The sequence below is a fragment of the Peromyscus californicus genome, unplaced genomic scaffold, assembly GCF_007827085.1.
Source record: "Peromyscus californicus insignis strain IS unplaced genomic scaffold, ASM782708v3 Scaffold_7__1_contigs__length_154581171, whole genome shotgun sequence".
Lineage (NCBI taxonomy): Eukaryota > Metazoa > Chordata > Mammalia > Rodentia > Cricetidae > Peromyscus > Peromyscus californicus.
The window spans coordinates 877,822-901,651 of record NW_026294595.1 but is presented as its reverse complement, the minus strand read 5'-3'; the positions used below and the strand labels follow the sequence as shown (position 1 = coordinate 901,651).

The 23,830-nt window shown below is 50.9% G+C and overlaps 1 protein-coding gene across 3 annotated transcripts in view; it reads left to right on the top strand.

Annotated features, from left to right (window-relative positions):
* The first annotated feature begins 6,138 nt into the window (after window positions 1-6,138).
* Window positions 6,139-23,830, top strand: part of Nek6 (NIMA related kinase 6) — a 77,357-nt gene continuing 59,665 nt past the window's right edge. Inside the window, exon 1 of one of the 3 annotated variants that reach the window (XM_052726391.1) lies at window positions 6,139-6,272. The gene's annotated coding sequence lies outside the window, so the exon portion shown is untranslated. The remainder of the gene's footprint in view (window positions 6,273-23,830) is intronic. The other 2 variants (XM_052726392.1, XM_052726390.1) reach the window with 2 other exon arrangements.

Below are 23,830 nucleotides of genomic sequence, written 5' to 3'. Positions count from 1 at the left end.
GCCTAGCTGGGTCCAGTGCTCTGCAGATGGACTTTTGTCCAATCCTGACTCTGTCCATCTGAAGGTGGACTTTTATCTAATCATGTCTCCACGTGGCCAAAGGACAGCGTGGGTGGGTGAAACAGTTCAGCAGGTAAAGGTGCCTGCTGCCAAGCCTAATGAACTGGGTTCGAGCCCCAGGACTCATATACTGGAAAAGAGAGAACTGACTCTACAAAGTTGTCCTCAGACAGACACACATACACATTACATTAATTAGATAAATAGTTCATCCTGGGTCTTTGAGTCTTCCATCTGAAGGCGCCTGTGCCGTATAAAACTAAGACAAACACATTTATTGTCCTTTTCCCTCATTGATCTTCTCTGCCCTGCGCCTGGGACCGTTTATGATGGTCCTGGAAGGGATTGTGATGTTCTTTCCTGGGGTACCTTCTCAACCCCAGCCTGGTAAGAAGCATGTTCTTGCCTCCAGTTCCTGATGAGGGGTGAAGGACCTGGCTTAAGGCCACATTACCGGAAACTGGGGAGCAGAGCTTTGAACTCCCTCCAGAGTCTAGGTTTCTGGCTAGAATCCTTAGCTCCAGCTCTGCCCCAGGGCCATGGGTCACAGAATTATGGTATTCAGCTCCAGGCTTCAGGAAGAATGTGCGGGGGCTAAACAGCTGCCTGACCCAGGGCTCTGCTGAGCAATTCCGGTCAGAGCCACAGGTTCTGGCTCCCAGCCACACAGTGCTTGTACCTGACTCTGCCTTCAGAAGCTCTGAAGCTCTGTCTCACCACCTCTTCAGAGTGAGCATGAACCACCATATCCTTTCAGGGAAATCACCCCAAAATAACAGGAGAGCACCTGTGGGACAGAGGAAAGGGTTTTCTGTCTTGATAAGGGGTTCAGCTGATGGCTTCCACCTTGGCATGAGGATGCTGCTTCAGAGCTACAGGTGGGATTCCAAGATAGCCATAATTCCCAGTTTGGTCTTTAAGACACCAGGCCTCGGGCTGGAGAACTGGCTCAGTGGTTAAGGGCACTTGTTCTTGCAGAGGACTGGGTTTCGATTCCCAGCACCTCCATGGCAGCTCACAACTATAATTCCAGTTCCAGGGAATCTGATGCTCACTTCTGGCCTCCTTGGGCATATGACACACATACATCCATGTAGGCAAAATAGTCATATCCATAAAAAAAAATAAAATAAATCTAAAAAAAAATCCAAACAACAAAAAACTCCAGGTCTTAGTTGGGCTTGGTGATTCACATCTGTAATCACAACACTCAGGAGACAGAGGCACGAAGATTGAATTCAAGACTAGTCAGGGTTACACAGTGAGACCTTGTCTCAAACAAACAAAGATTTGCAGTTCCAGCCATCTTCCTCCCCATGTCACCTCTAAAATGGCTTTTGGTATGTGCTGGTGGCTAGGAAAATTGCATTCTTCCCCGAAGCAAACCAGGGCTGAGAAAGCCACACCTAATCCCCACCAGGCCATGCATTTCATGTTTGGGACTGAAGGATCAATGGTGGGTGTGTCACTGGCCTTAAATCCAAGGAGCCCTTGCTGTCATCTAGTCTGAGAGCAGCCAGCCTAGTCTAGGCCTTGGCCATGGAGGAAACCCTTAGGGCCAGCGCAGAGACTCCCCTAGGAAATGTGGGAGGGTTACCTGGCTCCTTTACCTGCTCCCAAGGCCAAAAGGACATTGAACACCCAGAAAGAAATAATCAGGGTAGGACTGGTCGACCGGGTTCATATCATGTTTGTCTCCTATCCTCTCATATGTGGCAATACAGAGAGACGAAGTAAACAGTCTAGACCTACCACATGCCCCTTATAAATGTATGTTAGGCCTGGCGAGACAGCGGGCAGTAAAATGCTTGTATTGAAGCAGGAGGACCAGATTTGGTGACTCCAGGCCAGTGAGAGATTTTTGTCTCAAAGGGGGTGACAGCATTTCTGAGGATGACATAAGGTTGTCCTCTGGCCTCCATACACACAGGTACAGACACCCACACATACCCTCCCACACCTCCAGACTAGGTGACATGAGGGTGTCCTCTGCCCCCCACCTCCCAGTACAGGCACCCCTACACATCCTCCCACACCCCCAATCATCTCACACTCACATTTAGAAAAGGTGTGAATTAGAACACTGGCTCATCTGTGAACTTTCCCTCCTAGGACCGGATGCCCACATAGGAAGACTCATTTGAAGAAGGAGAAAACCGGGCCTGAGGAGGCCCATTGCTCATTTCTGTTTTTGCTGGGCCAGCTGCTATTCCACTCACTATCAAGTGTGGAAGGTGATGCCATGAGTAATTGTCTGGACAGCAGGCAGCACCATGTCTGCCCTGGGTGTGGAGGTTCCTGGGCACAATGAATTCTGAGACTTCCAAGGAGATTCGGGGGGCCAAGATGAGTCCTTTGCCCCCCTTCTGCCAGAAGAGGAAGGTGACCAAGTCTCCAGCCATTATTTTTCTCAGGCCAACGTCAGAAGAAGACCTGTGTTCCAACAACAAACATCCTGAGCTTTAAAGGCCCACTAAGGGCTCCGGAAGTGACTCAGTTGGTGACGTGCCCACCAAGCACACTTGAGGGCCTGAGTTTGGGCCCAGCACAGAGACGTGTCAGGGCGTGTGATCCCAGTGCTGTGTGGCCAAGACGGGAGGTCTTTGGGTATCACTGACCAGCCAGCCTGGCCTAATCGGCAAGCCGCGCGTGGGCCAGTGGGAGACGCCAGCCGGAGAGATGGCTCAGCAGTCTAGAGCACTTGCTGCTCTTGCAGAGGCCCCAGGTTAGCGTTCCAGTACCCACAGAGTTCACAACCATCTGTAATGCCAGTTCCAGAGGATCTGTTGCCCCCTTCTGACCTCCACAGGCACCAGGCATACATGTGGCATGCATACATACATGCAGGCAAAACATTCATGCACATAAAATTAAATTTAAAAAATCAAGGCGACTAGCTCCTAAGACAATATTCAAAACTGACCTCTGACCTTTACACCTAGATACACTGACTCCAGGGGCCGAAATGACACCCCCAGGCCTCTTGCCACGTTTGTGGGCATCTAGAAGCTTCAAGCTGCCCATTCCAGTGGAGGAACAGTGAGGCCAGTGCCTCTGAAACTCCTGTGCTGTTCACAGGCTCTACAGAGGGTCCTCAGGGCGAAGCTGAAGACCAGCCTCGGGTGTCTCTGAAAGGCTCCGTTCTGGGTGTTCAAATCAGGATTTGAAACTGTGACCTGAAAACTGGATGTGGGTGTGGCAGTGGTGTTTTAATCCCAGCAATGGGGAGGCAGAGGCTGGAGGATTTCCGGGGCTCTTTGACCAGCCAGTCTGGCCTGATTGGAGAGCCCCAGGACACAGTGAGACAGTGAGAGTCCCTCAAGGGCATTTCCAAACAGGCAGGTATCTCCAGGTGGAGGGGCTAGGTTATAGCACACCTTTTCCTCCACCCGCCCTTCAGGAAGACCATGCCAGTGATCTTCCAAGTGGAAGCACTTTTGGGGTGAGAGGCTGCTGTGGAGAGAGCAGACCTGGCACTCTAGCCACCACTGGAGTTGGCAAGGCCCAGCTTCCTGGGAAGCTAAGGCAGAAAGCTATCAGGCCCAAGAGTTCAAGGCCAGCCTGAGGAACATGAGCTCCCCCTCCACCTGCCCCCGCCATCACAAAAACACATAAGTAAATTACTAAAATCCTACCACCAAGAGACACTTTACTCCTAGAGTGTGTCGAGGTACAGTCTGGTTCTGGTTCCCATGACTCCCTCTCCCCAAACTGCCCCCTTGCCTACATATCCCAGCAATGCCTCATTCAGGAGCAAATCCCACCCAGACTCACACCTCTTTCCTTCTGTGAGCTGCTGCTCTTCATCTGCAGCCCGTGAAGTAAGGGGATAAAGCCCTCTCACAGAGGTCACAGTGAGCCAATGGCAGGGCCAGCAGCAGAAGATCCTGGCTGCTTCCCCAAGGAAGGTATAGAGAGAGTCAAGATGGTTTCTCGTCCTCTATTGCAGAGCAAGAATGAAACAACACAGCCTCATCCTGAAAGTCTCCCGGGCAGACGCAGAGCCTGCCCTGAGACCACATTCCCAGTTATGGCTGGCAGTGGGAGGCACATGGGGCGCTAGAGTCCCGGGAGGCAGCCATTCTAAATCTGGGAGGCATTTGCAAGTCTCAGTGACTCATTTTGGGACTCACTAAAAACTCCTGTGAGTGAAAACAGAAGTGCTGGGGCTGAGGTCCCGTGTACCTTTCCCTCTTCCCCTACCCTGCTGAGGGACGGGTGCTGCAGGGGTGGTGAAGGGCTCGGAGCATGTCAGTAGCTTCTGCAACTCAGCTGGCCGGTCCACAGCCAATGAGAAGGAAATAGAAGAAGGTTGCCGGCCTGCCCCTTAAGACAACAGAAGCCTTATGTAAGCTGCGCCGCCCCCCCCACAACCCCGTTCACGTCACTGGGAGCGTGTGGAGGTCTGTGGACTGGGCCTCAGATTCTCTTAACACTCAGTCATGGACAGCTTGCTTATAGCCAGACCTCTAAGGATCATCACTGGCTGTGTGACCTAGGACCTTTTGCTTGACCTCTCTGAGCCTCAGTTTCCTATCTACAACATGCCACAATTCACAATGTATATGTGGAAGTCAGTGACAACTTGCTAGAGTCAGTTCTCTGCTCCAGGGACAGTGACCAGCCTCGATGCTCTGGGCTGGTGACCACACCTTTCTTACACCAGCATCTTAGAGCCAGGTTGCCTAGCAATAAGGTGCTGAAGCCAGACATCTGTCATCTGCTTCCAGTTCAACACTCACCACCTGGGGGACTTTGGGAACAAGCCTCATCAATGCCATATAAGAAATGGACACGGACGGTGGTGGCTCACACCTTTAATCCCAGCACTCGGGAGGCAGAGCCAGGTGGATCTCTGTGAGTTCTAGGCCAGCCTGGACTACAGAGCGAGTACCAGGAAAGGCGCAAAGCTACACAGAGAAACCCTGTCTCAAATCCCCCCCCCCCAAAAAAAAAAGAAATGGGCACAAGAGTGGCATGACACTTCCCTCACAGGGGCTGGACTCCACAAGGCAGGCAGAGGGGCCAGCAGTGAGACCTTTCCTCCCCACAGGTTGTGGCCTGATGGCTGTGGAAGAGTAGGTTGCTGAAGTACACTCAGCATCTTGCCACCCTGTGCCCAGCCAGTGCAGCCAACTAGTGGACAGCTGGCGGGTGATCTGGATACACAGACAGTCTAGTTAGAAGCAGTAACTCCTGTCCCAGCCAGGAGCATCCCCTCTTGAGGGGATGTGGAAGTCCCCTTATTTGCTCCCCAGAGAAGCTTGGACATCCTAGTGTGGTTGTTAAGTATTCATGATTAAGACTTTTTGTTTTTTAAACACAGGCCATACAATGTGCATGTATGTGAAAGATGTGTGGAGGTCAGAGACAGTTTGCTGGAGTCAGTTCTTTTCTTCCACCATGTGGGTCTGGAGGATAAAACTCAGGTTCCCACCGGGCTATTCGAATGGTCCCCAGTGGAATCACTGACTCCTTCCGGAACCTTTTGCACATTGACCTGGCTGGCCTGGAGTCCCAGGGAGGCAGGATCAGCCGGAGACACTGGTGCTTTGGGGGCAGGGACTTGGATCCACCCTTGGAGCCTACTTCTGTACCTGTATTGAGCACTATTTGTACTATTGCACACAGTGAGCACTATTTTTTAGATAGTGTCTCATGTAGTCCACGCTGGCCTGGAATTTGCTGTAAAACCAAGAATGACCTTGAATTTCTAACGTTCCTAGTGCTGGGGTTACAGATGCTGAGATTAGGAAAGCACTCTTCCTAGTGAACTTCATCTCCTACTCCACTCTCTGGATGGGTCAATTTCAGTCGGGCTAGCGCTGTGATAGGGCAATGTCAGCTGATGGGGACCCCATGGGCACAGGGAAGAATCCATGGGTTGGCTACCGTGCGAACCTGCATCTCTAGAGTCTAGAGCCCTCGAGGAGGGGTTCAGTGACCAGGACTTGGAGTCTGGGCCTCAGTCTTCCCACCTGGGCTGGACGGTTAAGGGCCCAGGCTGGGAGCGCGCCCCCGGGGCCCCCTTAGCCTGCGTGGCGGCCGCGCGCACGGGCGCAGGGGGCGGCGCGGCCCCGCTGCGGGGAGGGGCGGGCGCGCGGACGCGCGCAGAAGCGGCGGCCGAACCCGGTAGACTAGCTGCGGCCGCAGCGCCGCCAACTCGCGTGCGACCCGCGCTCCGTCCGCCGCCGAGAGAGACACCGGCGCCGGTGAGTGGCCTGGGGCCGGCAAGGGGCTCGGGCCAGGGCATGGGGCTGTGCCCGAGGCGGTGGGCGCGCGCGCGTGCCCGGGGAGGCGGCGGGGACGCCCGCTGGAGGCCGAGGCGTCCTCGGCTGGGCTCCATCCGCCTCGCTGCGCGGGAGTGCGTGCGTGTGCACATCGGGGGCCCGGGGTCAGTTTGGGGTGGACCAGTGCGGGTGGACAGGCTACGCTCCCGCTTATCCGTTTATCGAGCGTTTACCGTGGGTGCCAGGGAGTACATGTGTCCACGTGTCTGAACGTTCCCGAGTAAGTGTGGTCACACGTGTTTAAGATCCGGGATGAGCACCCTACACTGTATGCCAGTGTGTGTGATGTGACGGCTGACCCTGGGCCGGATTCTGTGAGCCTGGGGCTTAGGGACAGACCCACAGATCCCCAGGGTCTGAGTCCGGTGGAAACCGCTCAGCCCAGCCTTGGCAACACTCTGCTTGGCCACGCAGGCTGGGGAGCGGGCTGCGCTGAACTTGAATTGAGGTTTTCAAAATATGTCTGAGTTCCCCGGCTTTGTTCGTGACTGTTTCTAGCTAGGCCAGATTTGGACTCTGCCCCCATACCTAGGGGTTAGGCCCTAGGGAGACCCAGGGCCCCAGATAATTGCCCTCTCTGCCTGATCCTCTAAGTTAATCATATTCCCCTGATTTATCTGAGCCCCAGAGACCGTAACAAATGGGTGACAGCATGCTTGGGACACATCCTCTAAGGGCTGTCCTTGCGGTTTTGACTGACAGTTTGTGTGTGTTGAAAATCTCAGTTGAAAGTTGTAACTGCTTTAAAGCAAACTTTAGAAAGTTTTTTTGTCTGAACTTCTCTCCACTGGCAAAATGCAGCTTGACTCTCTGAAGGGAAAATGTCCTTACAGGAGTCTGGTGTGTGTAAAGGGGCACATAAAAAATCCCTGTTGCTAACGGGAGAAGAATTTCATTGAATGGGTGCCTGACTCCGACAGCAGTGAACTTTGGACATCGTCTTTCAGCGGACAAAACCTGGAAGGAAACCAAAAAAAGACCCGTGTTCTTTTTTCCTCTTTGTCCTGAAAACTGGAAAAAAAAAAAATCCCCACCTTCTGGATGTGTTGGAACTGTTCCCCTCCCCCATCAGGGCCAGACTCTCCCTGGATCCCCCACCCCCAAATAAAATATGCCTGTGGGGAGCGGAGGAGTGAGTCACTCCCTGGCAGAGGGCCCCACAGCAAACATTTGGGAAGGTTCTTGCCTAACTTCCCAGAAGAAAAGGCCTGGGATTTAAAATGGTCCCCGTGGTTTGAGACTCTGAGCCCGGCCTGCTTTGGAAGTGACTTAAAAAGTCATTTTGCTCTCTCTGAGAACTCAAGTCTCAGACTTAAGCAGTGGTTAGGACTTAGAGCTGTGTATTGAAATGGAGTCTGGCCTTCCCAGGGGGCATGTGGAGTGAGGAAGGAGGAGGGAAATGGGGTTGAATCATTTATGGAATACCTACTGCGTGCTGAGAATGGTTCGGGGGTCCTTAACTCTCCTGGTACCCCACTCTGGTTTTGGTTTTGTGCACAAGGAATCTGAATCATACAGAGATCAAGCATGTGTCCCTGGGCCAGCCGAGAGAAGGAGGCAACCAAAACCTGAGCCACCTGCCTGCCTTTGAGGTCCTTCCTCTTTCCATTGGGCCTAGGACTTGACATTCACTTCCTAAGGTGCACAGCCTGGGCACTGAGGACTTGAACACTCATGTACTCAGTTAGGGCTCACCATAAGTCAGAAGTTATTGTCTCTATTATACAGATGAGAAGACGGACACTATGAGAGATGAACTGGCTGGCATAGTGTTTGGAAAGTGGCACCATGACTGGTGGCTCCCATTGTTGAGGATATGCCCTGTGCTGGGCTTGGTGCACAAAATTGGAAGTTATTTCCTCCCACATGCTCAACAACACTGTAAGGTGAGGACTGCCGTGGTGCCCAAGACAGAGAGAGACTGTAGAGTGTGCAGTAGACCCGGGATTTGAACCCAGACTTGTCTGGGCAGAGTCTGTAGTCTTCCCCTGTACTTGCAAAGTCAATATCCAGGTAAGTGGATAAGCTGGTGAATGATGAAGTCAGGATTTAAACTCATATCTCCGATTCTGGGACCAGCCTTCTTAACTTGAAGGCACACAGGCTACCTTACTGTGTTTGCTCTTTCCTGCTGGGTTCCAGCATGCTAGGAGAGATCTTCCCAAAGGCCACCGAGCCACCAGGGTGAAAGGACTAGTCTTTCCAAGTGCCAGAGGTGGACAAACCATTGTCAAAAGGGGAATAATTTTCCCTCCTCTTCTCAGGCTGAACCAGAAAAGGAGGTGAGGGTGGAGGGCTTGGTGAACCATTCAAGATTAGATGGGGTTAGGGCCAGGTGTGGTGGCTCATGCCTGTAATCCCAGCACAATGAGAGGCTGAGGCAGAAGGATTGCTTTTAGTTCTAGGCCAGCCTTGACTTACATAGCAAGTACCAGGTTACCCAGGATTAGATAAGACACCATCATGTAAATAAATAAATTAATTAAATAAACAGCCTAGATTCAGGTTGGTACCTCTAAGTCCTTATTGCAGACAAAGCTGGACTCTGCCCTAGGAAGAGCCCGGCCCTCCAACCTTGTAGGGAGATGGGGAGTGAACTGCCTCAGGGCCTCGCTCTCATTCTGAATATCTGACATGATCATTTTTAAAAAGGCTGCTTGTCACCTGTCATTCAGAACTGGGTCTGCGGTCACTTCCTCATTCACTTCCGTTTCTGATGTTTGGCAGGAGGACTGTGTGTGTAAGGACTTGTGTGGTTTGGGCTGTGCCTGCCCAGCTCTGTGTCCTCCAGCATTAAAACTTATCTCTTCCCCTTCCAAGAATGTCTGCAAATTGATGAACATTTGCAAAGTGCTTTGCAATGTGATGCCTTAACGTAAGGTGTGAAATAATACATCTTATGGGAGGGCTCAGCCTCGGTTCTGGCATTGATAGATTTCTCTCCATCTGGCCTGTGATTTGCAGAGGTAAAAATAGGCCTTGTTTCTATGTTTTTATTTATTTAATTTAGTTTTTGCTGATGTCATCATAGGCAGCAAAGTGCACATACCTTTTTGCTAGTCCTTTGGACTCGGGACTCTGAGGGACAGGGAGATTGTGGAACAAGGTATTATTTAGGATGGTTGAGTATCTATAAAGGGTTTTGAAGTTTTTGAGCAGGCAGTGGATGATGTACTATGTTCTCAGTTCTGTCACCAGGTAATAACCAATGTCATCTTTCTTTCCTCTCTCTCTCTCTCTCTCTCTCTCTCTCTCTCTCTCTCTCTCTCTCTCTCTCTCTCTCTCTGGTTTTTTGAGACAGGGTTTCTCTGTGTAGCCCTGCCTGTCCTGGAACTCCCTCTGTAGACCAGGCTGGCCTTGAACTCAGAGATCCACCTGCCTCTGACTCTCAACTGCTGGGATTAAAGGCATGTGCCACCATCACCTGGCTCTTTTCTTTTATCTTTTTTTGAAAATGTTAGTAGAAACCGCCCCCGCACCAGCAACCTCCCCCGTTCCTGTCTGAATTTGGTGACATATACACAATCCATTTTCAGACCAAACCTGTATCCTTCTTAGACCCTAGGTCCAGAAAGAAGTAATATTGGGGCACATCCGTTAGTGGTGTGATTTCCTGTGACGTTTATCTTGGGAACTTGAACTTGAGAGTGTGATCTGGCATTTTGACATCTGTCACTCCAGCAGGACTTGCTATGTGAATACAGACCCACATATACAGGGGACACTTGTCTCCAATTCTTGACACCCCCCACCCCTCACCCCCGCCCCCCACACACATGTAAGCGACTTCTCACGTGGTCTGGCTCCTGAGAAACTAGTCGCCTAGGCAGGCATCTTGGACTGTGCTGGGCCAAATCACAACACCCCCTAAACCCCTTGGTCCCCACCCCTGGAGCTGGGCCCTGAGGGGCTGTGAGATTGCAGGTGGGGGGCCACTGGGTCTGAAATGCATTCAGTTCCAAAGGCTTTGACCCACATGGAGCTGTTCTTTCTCTCTTAGACTTCTGTGTGACGGTGACCTCATAGAAAAGAAAAAGGGGGCTTTGTGTAGGAATTCCACCGAGTGTGAAGGAATGCCGACAGGGAGGGGGCGGGTCGTTACTGTGGGAAGCCTGAGGCGCCTGCCTTTTCCCCAAATTGTTTAACCCTCACACTTCAAAATCAGGGTGGCCCTTGAGAAAGAGATTCTTTTGCTTTGTTTTGTTCTGTTTTGTTTTTCAAGACAGGGTTTCTCTGTGCAGCCCTGGCTGTCCTGGAATTCACTCTGTAGACCAGGCTGGCCTCGAACACACAGATCCATCCGCCTTTGCCTCCCAGGTGCGGGGGTGGGGGTGGGGGTGGTTAAAGGTGTGTGTCGCCATCATCCACCGCTTCCCCCCCCCCCCCCCCCCCGTCATTGGAGAAGCTACTGGGGTGCTGCCTTTCACACTGCACTCTCAGTGCAGGTGGTGGACAGAGTTGGAATTGTTCAGGACCCTTTTTCTAACATCTGTCCTGGGAAAGAATCTGCAAGGGGACATGGTGCCTTTCTGGTGACCGGTTACAGTGGCTCACAGTGCCAAGCAGAGCAGCTCACCAGAGCATAGGGTAGAGGTGACACTGGAGCCTACTCAGGGTAGACTTTGAGCATTGGAAGCTGTCCAATTGTGCATTTTACAGAGTGAAAACTGAGGCCCTGAAAGGGTAAGATATTCATAATCCAATTAAGAATGTGAGCGTTGGGGCTGGAGAGAGGAGGGGTTAGTGGTTAACAGCATGGGCTGCTCTTCCAAAGGACTTGGGTTCCATCCCCAGAACCCACATGACAGCTTATCACCGCCCATAACTCCAGTTTCAGGGGATCTGATGCCTCCCTCTTCTGGCCTCCAAAGGCCAGGCATGGTGCAGACATACATGCAGGCAAAACACCCAGACACATACAATTTAAAAACAAAGAATTTGCCGGGCGTAGTAGACAGCAGCAGCTTGGCAAGAAGCCGGATTTCAGTGCTGGAGTGGCCCTCCTGGCATCTCAAGAAAATGTTTGGAGATCTGTGTTTGCTTTCTTCCCACCTACTCACCACAAGGCAAGACAGTGAGCCCCTCAGTTTGGGTAGGAAATTGGAAAGTCTCTGAAGGTCCGAGAACTGTGTCCTAAAACACCACAAGGGTATTATGAAGTGAGGCAGATGTTTTGTTAATTATTTATGTAGTGTGTCCCAGCAGAGATCTGTAATGATAGGAGTGGCCATCACAGACCCCAGCAGGACCAGAGTCCTCACCGAGGACTCCCTGTCTGCACTAAGTAAGGGTCACTGGACCTGAGGGAGACCACATGTATTATGGGAATCTTCCTGGGCCATTTGAGGCCCTGTTAGATTGGCCCTCTCTAAAGGCAGAAAAGACCCTGACTCCCATCATGGCTGTCCCTTCTCAGGAGCTTCCTCACACCTGAAGCCCACCCTACTTGTGAGGGAAAGTGAGGACAGACGCCTGTGGGGAGAACCATTCCCCTACCCTCAGCCCAGCCTCCCCCGCTTGTCTATTAGGTGGGCTGGATGCATCTGGCGACGGCTCTGACTTCTCACACACCGGACTGACTTTAGGATATGGATACTGAAAAGAAAGGAGCCTGCGGTGGGAGCCGTGTCTGAAATTGGGCGGAGGATGAGGGGTGTGAGCTCAGAGAGGAGAAGCAAACCACCCTGCCTTCCTGTGACCTGTGGCTGTTTAACCTAGACACCTGCTCAGGCCAGAGAGCCTGTGCTGTGGAAGCAGATTGCAGTCCCTATATCTGGGAGGAGGGGGGATGAGGAGTAAGGGTGTGATGAGTGCAGGGCTTCCTTTTGGGGTGATAAAATGTTTTGGAACTAGGTAGCAACTTGGCTGTGCAACATTATAAATGTACCAGATGCCACTTTAAAATGGTTAATTTGGGTATAGTTTAACGATAGAACACTTACACTGGCATGCATGAAGCCTGGGTTGGATCCCCAGCACCACACACTCCCACAAAGGTTAATTTTATATGAAGGAAAACAAAACCAGAAGGGATTTTGTTGCTAAAGACAAAAAGCCCCCTCTCCTGCCCCATTTATAGATAGGGACAATGAAGGGCAGAGAGCATGCCCAGCCTGAGATCCTACAGAGCTGTCCCGTGGCTTTAGTCACATTACTCTCACAGCTTTCAAGCCATGCATCATGGCTTCTGGGCCTGAGCTTGCGGGTAAAGCAGAGCACCTGCAGTCTGGAGCAGGCTGAGTGTACTCTGGTCTCAGAACTGGAGATACTTGTGTTGTCTAGCATGTGGCACACCCATCTGCTCATTCAAGAAACATCCTGAGAGATGGTGTGGTGTAGGGCACTTGCTCTTGAAAAGGACCCAGGTTCAGTTCCCAGAACACATATCAGACAGCCCATAGCTTCCTGTGACTCTAGTTCCAGGGGATCAGATGCCTTCTTCTGGCCATCTTTGGGCACCTACATGTACATAGTGCACGTACAGACAAGCAGGTACAAACATACTTATAAATAAAAATAAATTTAAATTTCTTTTGAGATCTCAATGGATAGCTCTGGCTGTCCTGAAACTCACTTTGTAGACCAGGCTGGCCTCAAACTCAAGATATTTTCCTGCTTCTACCTCCTGAGTGCTGGGTTTAAAGGCGTGTGTTACTGTACCTGGCAAATTACAAAATAATAATAATAATGATTTATCTATTTTATTTTATGTGCATTGATGTTTTGCCTGCATGTATGTCTGTAGGAGGGTGTCAGATCCCCTGGAACTAGAGTTACAGGCAGGTGTGAGCTGCCATGTGGGTGCTGGAAATTGAACCCGGGTCCTCTGGAAAAGCACCTAGTGTTAACCTCTGAACCATCTCTCCAACCCCCCCCCCCATTTTTTTTTAAAAAGAGGCCTTGGGGGTAGGTAGGGCTTGCACAGAGCCCCCTTATGGCCTCAGCCCCCTCCTTGGGGCAGCACCCCTTTCATCCTCACTGCAGGAGGCAGGCTCAGAACTGTGTAGGAGTTTGTGAATGTTCTCTAGGAGGGATCTGATGGGCCTTACTCTTGGAAGAAGGAGGAGTTGGGAGAGTGAGTAGCATTGTGGCTGGGAGATTAAGAGGTTCTGCTGAGGCCTCAAAGGGCCATGGTGAGGGCAAGTGGACCACAGAGGCTGTGGGATAAGGTTTCCAGAGCTACAGGCTGACCTGGGAAAATATGCAACGAGGAACTTCCTCCAGTCTCACCATCCATCCTGTCAGAGGCTCCCCTGTGCCAGGGGTCTGCTGTGTGTCATGGCCTAGGCCAACTTTTACACTCAGTAACAACTCGAGTACTTGTATGCCCACGTTAGGGATGAAGAAACAACAGGCTCCAGGGTAGCTGGCTTTCCACTGTCAACATGAGTGCTGTGAGGAAAACCACAGCAGAGGGCATCGTACAGTCAGGGGACAGTTGCTACCCTCTGGAAGTGCCTGCTGTGTGAATCGGGAGAGGGTAGCCAATTCTAGCCTTCCGAGCAGCTGGAAGAAACAGCATGTACCATGGTCCTGTGCTGAGGGCATAGGGTATCAGTTGTCTGTTTCTTCCAGATGAGAGTGTCATTCCATAGGGCAAGACTTGGTGTGTGGCCACAGCTGTGTTCTCAGAACCTGGCACACAGTAAGAGCACAATTATCAGAATATTTCTGTGCACCAGTATGGTGACATGGTATTTAAATATTTCAGAATTGGGGGCATTTCAGATTTTCAGGTTAGGGTTATTCAGTTGGTAAAGTTTATGCAATATTCCCAAATTCAGTTAATTCTAAAATCTGAAACAAGGGGCTGGAGAGATGGCTCAGTGGTTAAGAGTACTTGCTGCTCACTCTTCCAGAGGACCCAGGTTCAATTCCCAGCACACACATGTCAGTTCATAACCATGTGTGACTCCAGTTCCAGGGGATCTGATCCCCTCTTCTGACTTTCATTGGTACCAGGCACGCCATTTATGCAAGCAAAAAAATCCATACACCTAATAAATAAATAAGTAAAATCTGAAACTTTCCTGGTCTCACGCATTTCAGATAAGAGATACTCAACCTACTGGAACAGCTGAGTTATGGGGCTTCCTTCCTATGGTTTTTGGTTGAATGTCTGTATAGGAGGGCTTGGGGGTATATGCACCTCAAAGCTGCTTTTTAATTTTGTTGGGGATGCTGGGAATTGCACCCAGGTCTCCTGTACATGCCACAGCAGCTACACTCTCAACCTCAAACTGTGTTTTCTGTCAAGTACCTTTGTTGTTGAGAGGGAGTGTTCTTTGTGAGGTGGCTTTGAGAAGGGGAAAGAGTTAAATTTCCTAAACAAGTTCTCGAGTCCCCCACCCCCTGGGGAATGATCCCCAATTCTGCCCCAACCTGAAAAGTGAGGAACCTGGCCTTAGAAGAGGAAGCAAATCTCTTGTTCGTTTGGTCTCGTGGGTATCTACAGGGTAGCGCCCCTGAACACTACATAGTAGCGGACAGCAGAGGCAGGAGCCTGCCCGAGGGTTACAGGGTCTGCTGGGTCCCTGAACCGGTTGCTCAGGACCTCAAGTGTGCACACGCTTGCTGGCTGTGACTCAGAGCGTGCTCGGTCTGCTTTGTCCCTCTTCTGCAGGAATCCTAGTGGCCTTTGTGTTTGCTCTCAATGCCAGCCTCCTCAGCTAGTCCACGAGAACGTGAAGACTGGAGTTCTGTCTGTGCACAGTCTGGGCACGGTGTGGAGACTGTGGCTCTTGGAGCCAGCCTGGTGGTGACAGCATGGCACATGGTTTTCTGTGAGGGGTGACTGGTCCTGTGCTGCCCTTAGGCTTGGCACTGGGGTCTCCCAACAGACAGGTTCATGGTGCTGTTCAGTCCAGGTTGGAGTTGGCCATTTGGGAAACAAAAGAATCAGACACAGACTTCTGTCTCTCTTCCTAGGAAATGTGCAGAGGAAATATCTGTACCTTGATCTGACAGCTGTCCTTTATACATACTTTTTATATCTGACATCCTCAGACTTTGATCATCTTCAGGCTAGGCATAGAACAACCCCCCTTTCCTGGTCTCTTAAGGGCAGTGGTGTGTTAGAGTATTTTATTGTTGGCTGGGGACTGGAGAGGCAGTCTTAAAGAAGCATTCAGCCCCTGGCATGTGAGATCCTGGATGCTCTGATGGCTTATGGGGCAGTGTCTCTGAAATCACACACTGCCAAACATTCCTGCACATATGGCCACTGTGATGTGCTAATGTTAGCAATTGAGATACTTAATTACATAGGAAAACATTCCCTTTTTCTACTCCCCAGGGGTTACTGGAGAGCCTGTATGTCTCAGGCCTAAGGGTCCTACACAGTATAAATCAGACTGACAGATGGGGTATCATTATTGTGTATGACTTTATTATCTAATAATCATTCTTTAATCTGGTCACAATGTTATCTGGCAGTTTCTTCAATTGCTGTTTATCCAGCTGTATTGGCTCAACCCTACTTTGTGCCTGACCTGGGACTGGGACCTGGGGCTAGAAGGAAACAGCATTCTAATGGCCCTGAATCTTTACTGTGTGCCAGCCACCCAGGTGGTGCTGTGGGCTGTGGGTGAGTCTGTTCATTTCCTGGTGGGCACTGTGGGAAAAATGCACTTCCTACTGTGTGCACATCCTTAGAGATGCAGGCATGTAGACCACCATCCAGCATGCACTGATTAGGTGAGTTCTCTGGGGCCTGGCTCTCTGCTTGCTATGATCAACCAAGTTAGCCACTATTCACAGGCCACGTGATGACATCCCCTGAATGAACCAGAAACAATCCAGATGCCCCAGGAACCGATGTGAGAACAAGGCACCCCTTCACACATCGCGTCTCAGTTCAGCGTCTTGCCACCACCCAGCATTTTGAGACAGAATGTGAGATCTCGTGGTTGGCTAAATACATAAATATTTTATGTCTCGATATTCTGAAAACGAAGCCCAAATGCACAGAACTGCTGCACATCAGTGCTATGGATCATATGTTATAATAATCTGATGACATGTTGTTTAAATATTTATGGACTGATGCGACATAACAATGGGGGGAGAGGGGCGCCTGGGAGCAGAGTCATGGCAGATGCTAGAAAGGAGCGAGCATATTCTCTCCATTCTGAGATGTGTCACGCGATGCTGGGGTGCGGGGCAGTAGCAGTGGCTGACATTTATCGGTCATTTGCTGTGTGCTGTACCTGTCAGTGACTTCATTTTATTTCATCATCACAGTACCCCTGGAAGGATGGGATGATTAATAACGTCCAGTCACAGATGGGAAACTGAGGCTCGAGGCAGACATGCAGCTGGTAAACAGCCAGGAACAAGCCTGATGCTGCACTCTAAGCTCTTGCCACTGTACCGTTCTTCCATGCCTGCCCCCACCCACTACTCTGGAGGACCCCTTGCTACATGCTTGTTGGACTTTCCAAGTCACAGGAAGAGATGGCTGTCTGTAAAGTGACAGGCAGGAGTTGAAACCATGAGCATCCAACCAAGGATGGGCTGCCATAGTTGGGTGTGTGTGCCCAGTACACATCCTCAGATGTGCCGAATCTCACTCTTACATTTTTCTTCATTCTTGGTTCTACAGTCATTACAGGAGCTCGCTGCAGATGGTGTCCCCTGGGGTCCTTAGTCCCCGGCCCTTGCTTGGCCAGTGAGGAAAGTTGCCAGGTCCTCACTTCCTGCTCACCTCTGAGGGCCAGCCTTGTTATCTCTCCCTGCTCAGGGAGCCACCTGAACAGGCCAGCCAGTGAGACCATTCCCTGGTGACATCTGTTGGATATTCACATGAGTATCCCGTCCTGATAGCTTGTTCTCTTAACCACTCACTGTCTAGGAAGCTCCCTGAGAGCATAAGCCTCAAGGTTGTCACCTTAGCACAGGGCACATAAACAGCCAACTGAAGTTCAACAAACGACCCCCAGCATCTTCTTGGAGGCGACAATCTTAGACCCAGTAGGGCCTTCCACTTCTGCGAGGACTTTGGAGTATTCTTAAGGCCCCTGGAACCAGAAGGGGCATGTCATGGTCATATAAATGGAGAGTGAGGGTGGCTGTGTAATTTGTGAGGCCCAGTGTAAAATTGAAACGCAGACCCCTTTGTTCAAAAATCAGCAAGGAGGGGGGGGCTGGGATGTGACTGTCGGCAGAGCGCCTGTCTAGCATGCACAAGGTTCTGTCCTCAGGCAATACGCACCTGTAGTTGCAATATTCAGGAGGTGGAGGCAGGAGGATCAGAATTTCAGGGTCATCACTGGCTACATAGCAAGTTGGGGACAGCCTAGGATACATGAGGACCTGTTTCAAGCCCACCCCAACCCTGAAAAAACAACAAGAATCAGAAAACTGGCTTTTCCTTTCTTTTTTATTTACTCTCCCTACCTGTCATGATTTTTATGCAGAGTTTACTTCTTGGGCATAGGGACTCAGGGTGAGTGCAGACCCTCAGAAGATCCCACCCTGTCATTCCATGCGGGGTCTACCTTCCACTCTGCCATAGGTGACAGGGATTGGCATGAGGGCAACACTGGACACTGTCCTGGGGTGGCAGGACCAATATGTACTGCAGGTCCAAAAGCCCATACCTGCTCCAGGGTTCTCCCAGATATCAAAGGTAACAAGAATGCCAACAGTGAACTCAGGATATGGCACACACAATTGGCTCCCTTATGGGGACAGGGTTGATTGACCATGCTAGTTTCACAACAGTGTCCCTCTTATACACAATCAGATTTCAAAACAAGAAGGTCCCCGTGTCAGTTCTCTGTGTGGGGTTGTGGGGGCCAGTTCATTTTGAGGAAATGATCTATGCATGCTGATCCCCTGGATGACCACTACCACTCAGCCAGCAGGTCTCTGTCCTCTGGGCCTTTTTTGCCAGACATACCATAGAGCCAACCTATCACACCATGGCTGGATGTAATTGCATCCATCCTGTCAGCTTTCCTGTCCTTGAGTGACAAGAGTTAGCAATCAAACAGCCACGTTACTGACCCACTCGCTTGGGAAGAGCACCAAGCAAGTGATGCCCTAGAGACCCCAAGACATTAGGAGGAGAGATTTGATGCCTCTGCTAACATGGGCATGTTCCTAGCTCTGCAGTCAAAGGAGCTGAGAGCAGGCAACTGGGGGAACAGAAGTTTGACATCTTGGATGTATGTGTGTGAGAGATTCTGGAGGAGAGAAATAAAGCTTCCGGAGTACCAACTGTGCAACAGTGTGCCTGGGACCCAGACAGGTGCTGTGTATGGTTTACCTTCATTAATTACTCCTCCTGATCATGCTGTGCTGGCTCCATCTTTCAGATTAGGACAACTGAGGCTCAGTATCAGTAGGAAGGCTTGTGCCAAAGCTATAAACCAACCCCAGGACTTCATGCCCTCAACATACAGCCCACAGTTACTGCTGCAAGGCCCCCGTCCCTGCAATCTGCTATGTGAGTGGGGGATGGGACTCTAGCCTCTGCTTCTTTGGTTTTGCTTCTGAGCTCCTATCTCTGGCTCCTGGCAGGGAGTAGATCCCAGGGCCAAGCTCCAGCTTCAGTCATGCAAGACTCAGCCAGATCTACAGCCATCCCTGCCCAGAGAGGGAGGAGGTGGGCAGTTGGTTTGGACAAGGCTGGTGTAGGCCACATGTCCCCACTTTGCCCACAGCAGCTCCTGGGCTATCACCGCCTCCCAGGGTGCCTGCGTTTCCTTGTTTACGAAGCCAGTGGTGATAGGAGTTTCCGGTTTTTGTATTTAGCCCTCAGCTCCATGCCAGGCAGTTGGCAGGACCACGACTTTCTGTGTTGACAGGCGGTGTGAAGCAGCAATCAGATGACCAAGTTAGCGACCCACTTGATTGGGAAGATCACCACTGCCACTAGACTAGAGTTTGGTGGCACCTGTGATGCTCATGTTGCCCTGGGACATGTAGGAGGTCTCTCAGCCCCCCATCCCCACCCCATCTCCTTCCTCTCATTTAGTCATTCATTTACCTGAATGAGCAGTGCTCTTTTGCACTGTTCAAAGACAGTCATGAGTCATGGGGACAAAGTCCCTGCCTTCAAGGAGTTGGTGTAAGGAGTCATGTTACTGTCCTTGGGGGGCGGGGGGGGGGGGGGGGGGGAGTTCTGAAAGGGAAAGATAGGCTGGCTGTGTTTGGGACTGATGGGATTCCCCAGCCTGTGGGGTTATAATGCCCTCAGGCCTTTCTCTTCCCTGAAGGGTGGCAGGGAGTGTGGAAATAGTCTCACCCTCTGCCAAGACTAAGGGCCACTGGCCCTGGGCTGGGCTGGCCAGGTCGTCACACTGAATCCTAGTTGTGACTTGAAGCAGGTGCACTTAGTTCCATTTTACAGACAAGAATGGGAAACTGAGTATGGCTGGTTCATTTGCTCAGTGCCACACAGTAGAGCCTCAACTAAGCCAAGCCAAGATTTGAACCCAGGCCTTGGGCCTCCAACCTTCCTCTCTAACCTCTGTACACCTGTGCCAGTGCGTGTCATGGGAATGTGCGGTCAGAAAGAATAGGGGCGAGCTGAGAAGCGAACATCTCTCACGAGCCAGGGTTGCATTAGATCCTTGTTGCAAGGTTGTTGGGAGGACAGGGTTAACTTTGTGCTGGGATAAGGAGGCTGAGGCCCAGAGGTTCCACAAACTGCTGAAGTCACACAGCCCCAGCTGACTCAGGTCTGCCTGCTGGTCTGTCTCACAGTACCTCTGCACCAGCATCACCTTCTACCTTGACTCCATTTGGCAACTGAAGCCTGATAGACACCTCAGTGGCTTGTTTCCAAACTGAGAGGGTGGGTGTATGGAGCAAGCTCTTTGCATAATTGTGGAAAAGGACACCCATGCCACTGCAGAACACCTTTGAAATGCTACCTATGCTGGGGCAAGTGAATGACAGCATTCTGTATATGTGTTTGTGATGGCGAGGGGCCTGTGTCAGATCCCTCCTGGGGCTGTCAGCCAGGGTACACTAGGGCTTTATGGCATCTGGAACAGACAAGCCTTTTAGAAGAAATCATCTTCAGAGCCGTCCCATCTCATCATTGGCAAATGGGCCTAAAACAGCCGAGGAAGCTGTGTTGGGTATTCACAAAATGGGGAGCTGGCATTTAGACACTTATTTAAAGCAGGAGTCGGAGACGAAAGACGGAGTGGCTTGTCGCCTCGCTGCAGCCTGGGAGCCAAGTCTTCAGGGTTTGCTTACCATTCACAGGGTTTTTTTTTTTTTTGTTTTTTGTTTTGTTATTGTTGTATATTTGTGAAATGAGACTTCTGCTGGCAAAAGCAGGTTTTAGCGTGTTCAGTGGCACTTTCAAGACCTAATAAGGCCCCAAAGGAGGGTGAGCTCCAGCCACACTCTCCTCCCCCAGCCCCCCATTCCATCGTGTCTCATACACTCTGGGCACAGAGCACCATTCATCTTGCTTCCCATTAACAGAATTACTGCCATCACTTCTGTAGGACAAGATGGGCCCTGTGGAGCCGCCTTGGGGACAGAGGCAGGATTGGCCGCCAAGCAGTTTTGCTTAGAGGTGGAGTGAAAGAGAAAAAGAGAGCAAGCATGGACAGAGCTCCCACACAGCGTAGACTCCCAGGGTGATAAGGACTGCAGACTGTAGGGAAGGGAGCCATCTGGTCATGCACCCTTAGGGGCAGTGACGGGGCATGTGGTGGCTTATGCACAGATATGATCCTGCTGAGAGCAGAGGGAGGAAATCTAGCATTTATGGGGTGCTCCTACATCCTTTGCATGGTATTGGCCACTTTGGGTAAGTCTTGGGGTGTGGGAATCTTTGTACCCATTTTCCAGTGAACAGCATTGGCCTGGAGTTTCACAGTTTCTGAGTGGAGGTTTGGCTGTGAACCTTGATTTTTCAGCTTAGGAATACTCTTCCTGGAGGCTTCAGAAAGAAAGACCTCACCATCTGACTGTCACCAACCTGTCCCATCTTACCCTGCTTCCTCTTGCAAGTGAGTTGGCATCTGAGGCTCACTGTTGTGACAGTGTTGACCCAGGGCCATGTTAAACTCCTATGTCTGTTTGCAGACCTGAGAAGATTTTAGGGTGTGGGACCTTGAGAATGAAGGAGAGACTAGAGAACTCTACCTTCATCCTGTGTACCCATTTGCTACAAGAGTAGCGATGGTTGCCACACCTAGTGCCAGCTCTGATAGATTAAGGCTGCCTGATATACCCAGCTGAAGTGGCTTTTTTTTTTTTAAAGATTTATGTATATAAGTGCTCTACTTGAGTGTAGTGCCTGCGTGACAGAAGAGAGAGTTAGAAGAGATCATCTGATCTCATTACAGATGGTTGTGATCCACCATGTGGTTGCTGGGAATTAAACTCAGGACTTCTGGAAGAGCAGCCAGTGCTCTTAACCGCTGAGCCATCTCTTCAGCCCCCTGAGGTGGCTTTGGAGACTGGGATTGATTAGTAATGTCTGCTTTGTTCACCAGAAAGAAGAGAGGGCCTGACACTTACCCTGGGCTCTGACCTTAGGGGCACCATTGTTCTTGGTCATACTGTGTCTACACAGTTAACTCCAGGAGAGGGAGGAGGAGCTAGGCACACAGTTGGGGACAGTTAGCAGTTACCAGAAGGTTACCACACAGTTACCAGAAGGAAGGATTGATGAAGGCTTCACAGTCCCTCAGAGCCATCAAGTGGAATTCTTCTACAGTAAATGTTTGTAAAAGCATTTTAAGCTCCTAGGGATGAGGTTTAAGTGGCTACGTATTGAAACCAGTCCTGCCTCCTGTGTGAGTGCCTCCGGATAAACACTCACCTTTGATGCTCACTCTCCACTCATAGGACCTCGAGGGGGGACTTGGGAGATGGAGGACGTGGAGCTCAGACCCACCAGTGACAGACTGGTGTTTTCAGTCGGCCCTCCCCCATGCACCTCCTTCTGCTGAGCTCTGGGCCCTCATGCTGGTCTCCAGAATTTGGCTCTGAGCTGGATTGAGTGGGACTGAATCCAGCACTGCTTGTGCAGCCCACAACCTCCAAGGCCCGAGGACCGTTTCCTTCTAGTGCTAGGACCAGTCCACTTCCTGTGTGATCCCGACCCTAGCCTGGTACAGCCTTCCATGACAGTCCCCAGGAGGAGCTGTGCATCTCAAGCCTGGTTTCCAGGGAAGCAACTAATCTGTGGAGGCTCAGACCCTGAGTGCAAAGCTTGGGCTTCCTAAGGGGCAGACAGGCAAGCTGGGTAGACAGAGCAACTCAGATGCCTCCGGCACTTTCTGTGGATTTGTTTGTTTCTTGAGACAGGATCTTGCTGTGTAGCCTAGCTGGCCTGGAACTCTGTCTCCAACTGTGGGGTGCCACTACTGTGCCCAGATTTATAGGGGATTCTGTTTGTCTGTATGTCTGTTTTTGAGACAGGGTCTCACTGTGTAGCTCTGACTGGCCTGGAACTCACTTTCTAGAGTGGGCTGGCCTTGAACTCACAGATCTGCTCCAAGGGAATTCTTTAGAGGACAGAGTTGGGCTCCAGCTGTGGTGACAGGCCATTGGAAGGGTTGGAGCCAGGGCATGGTCTGTGGCAGCTGGGGTCAGGGCACTGCAGGTATCAGGGTTGAAGGGACAGTAGAGGACAGAATTGGCTTGAAGGGAAGGGTGAGCTGGGAAGCCTGTGAGCCCTGAGTGGGACTACAAAGTAGAACCCATGCCTCTCTGTAGTTTATTTGCTCCACATCTTAGGAGAATTTTCTGCCCAAAGGCATGGGGCCAGTGAAAGACTTTCCTTGTCTTTGGATTTGGGTGAGTCGGGTGCCCACAGGAGTCACGGAGAGGGAAATTGAAATCACAGAGTGATACAAATCCCAATGGCAAGTTGAAGGGGCTGTGATATGTATCCTAGAGTGCATCTAGAGGGGGCCTCCACCTGACACTTCCTTCTTTAAACTACAACAGCTCCCGTCACTACTGTTACTCCTTTTTTTTTTTTTTTTTATCAACACACAGGCCAGGGCTTTACATATGCTGCTGGTTGGTCCTCATCTGTAAACAGCTTATTATTTAGGTATGTGTTGTTTGGGGGGGGGGGGGGCGGACAGCGTTTTGCTGTGTGGTTCAATCTCTTCCTGATCCTCATCTGTACCCCTGGCTGACCTTGAATTCACATTTGTTTATTTTGTGGTGTTTGGGTGTGAGGCGGAGGGCATGCCATAGCACGTGTGTGGAAGTGAACAGACAGCTTGAGGAAGCAGTCACTTCTCCCCTCCACCATGCTATCTCACCAGCCTGACGCTCAATTTGTAATGTGAACCCACAGCTGGAAGAGGTGGAGTAATTTACCAAAGCTACACAGCAATTGTAAGCCCTCAGCTGTCTCCTCTGGAAGCCCCTGAGCCATTACCTTCCGGAATCAGTAGCCTTAAGCAGGTGAAACTGTGAGAGGCTTTGTGACCAGTCAGGCAGCTGGGGCCACCTGAGAAGGGGCCGTATAGGTAAGGGGTCTC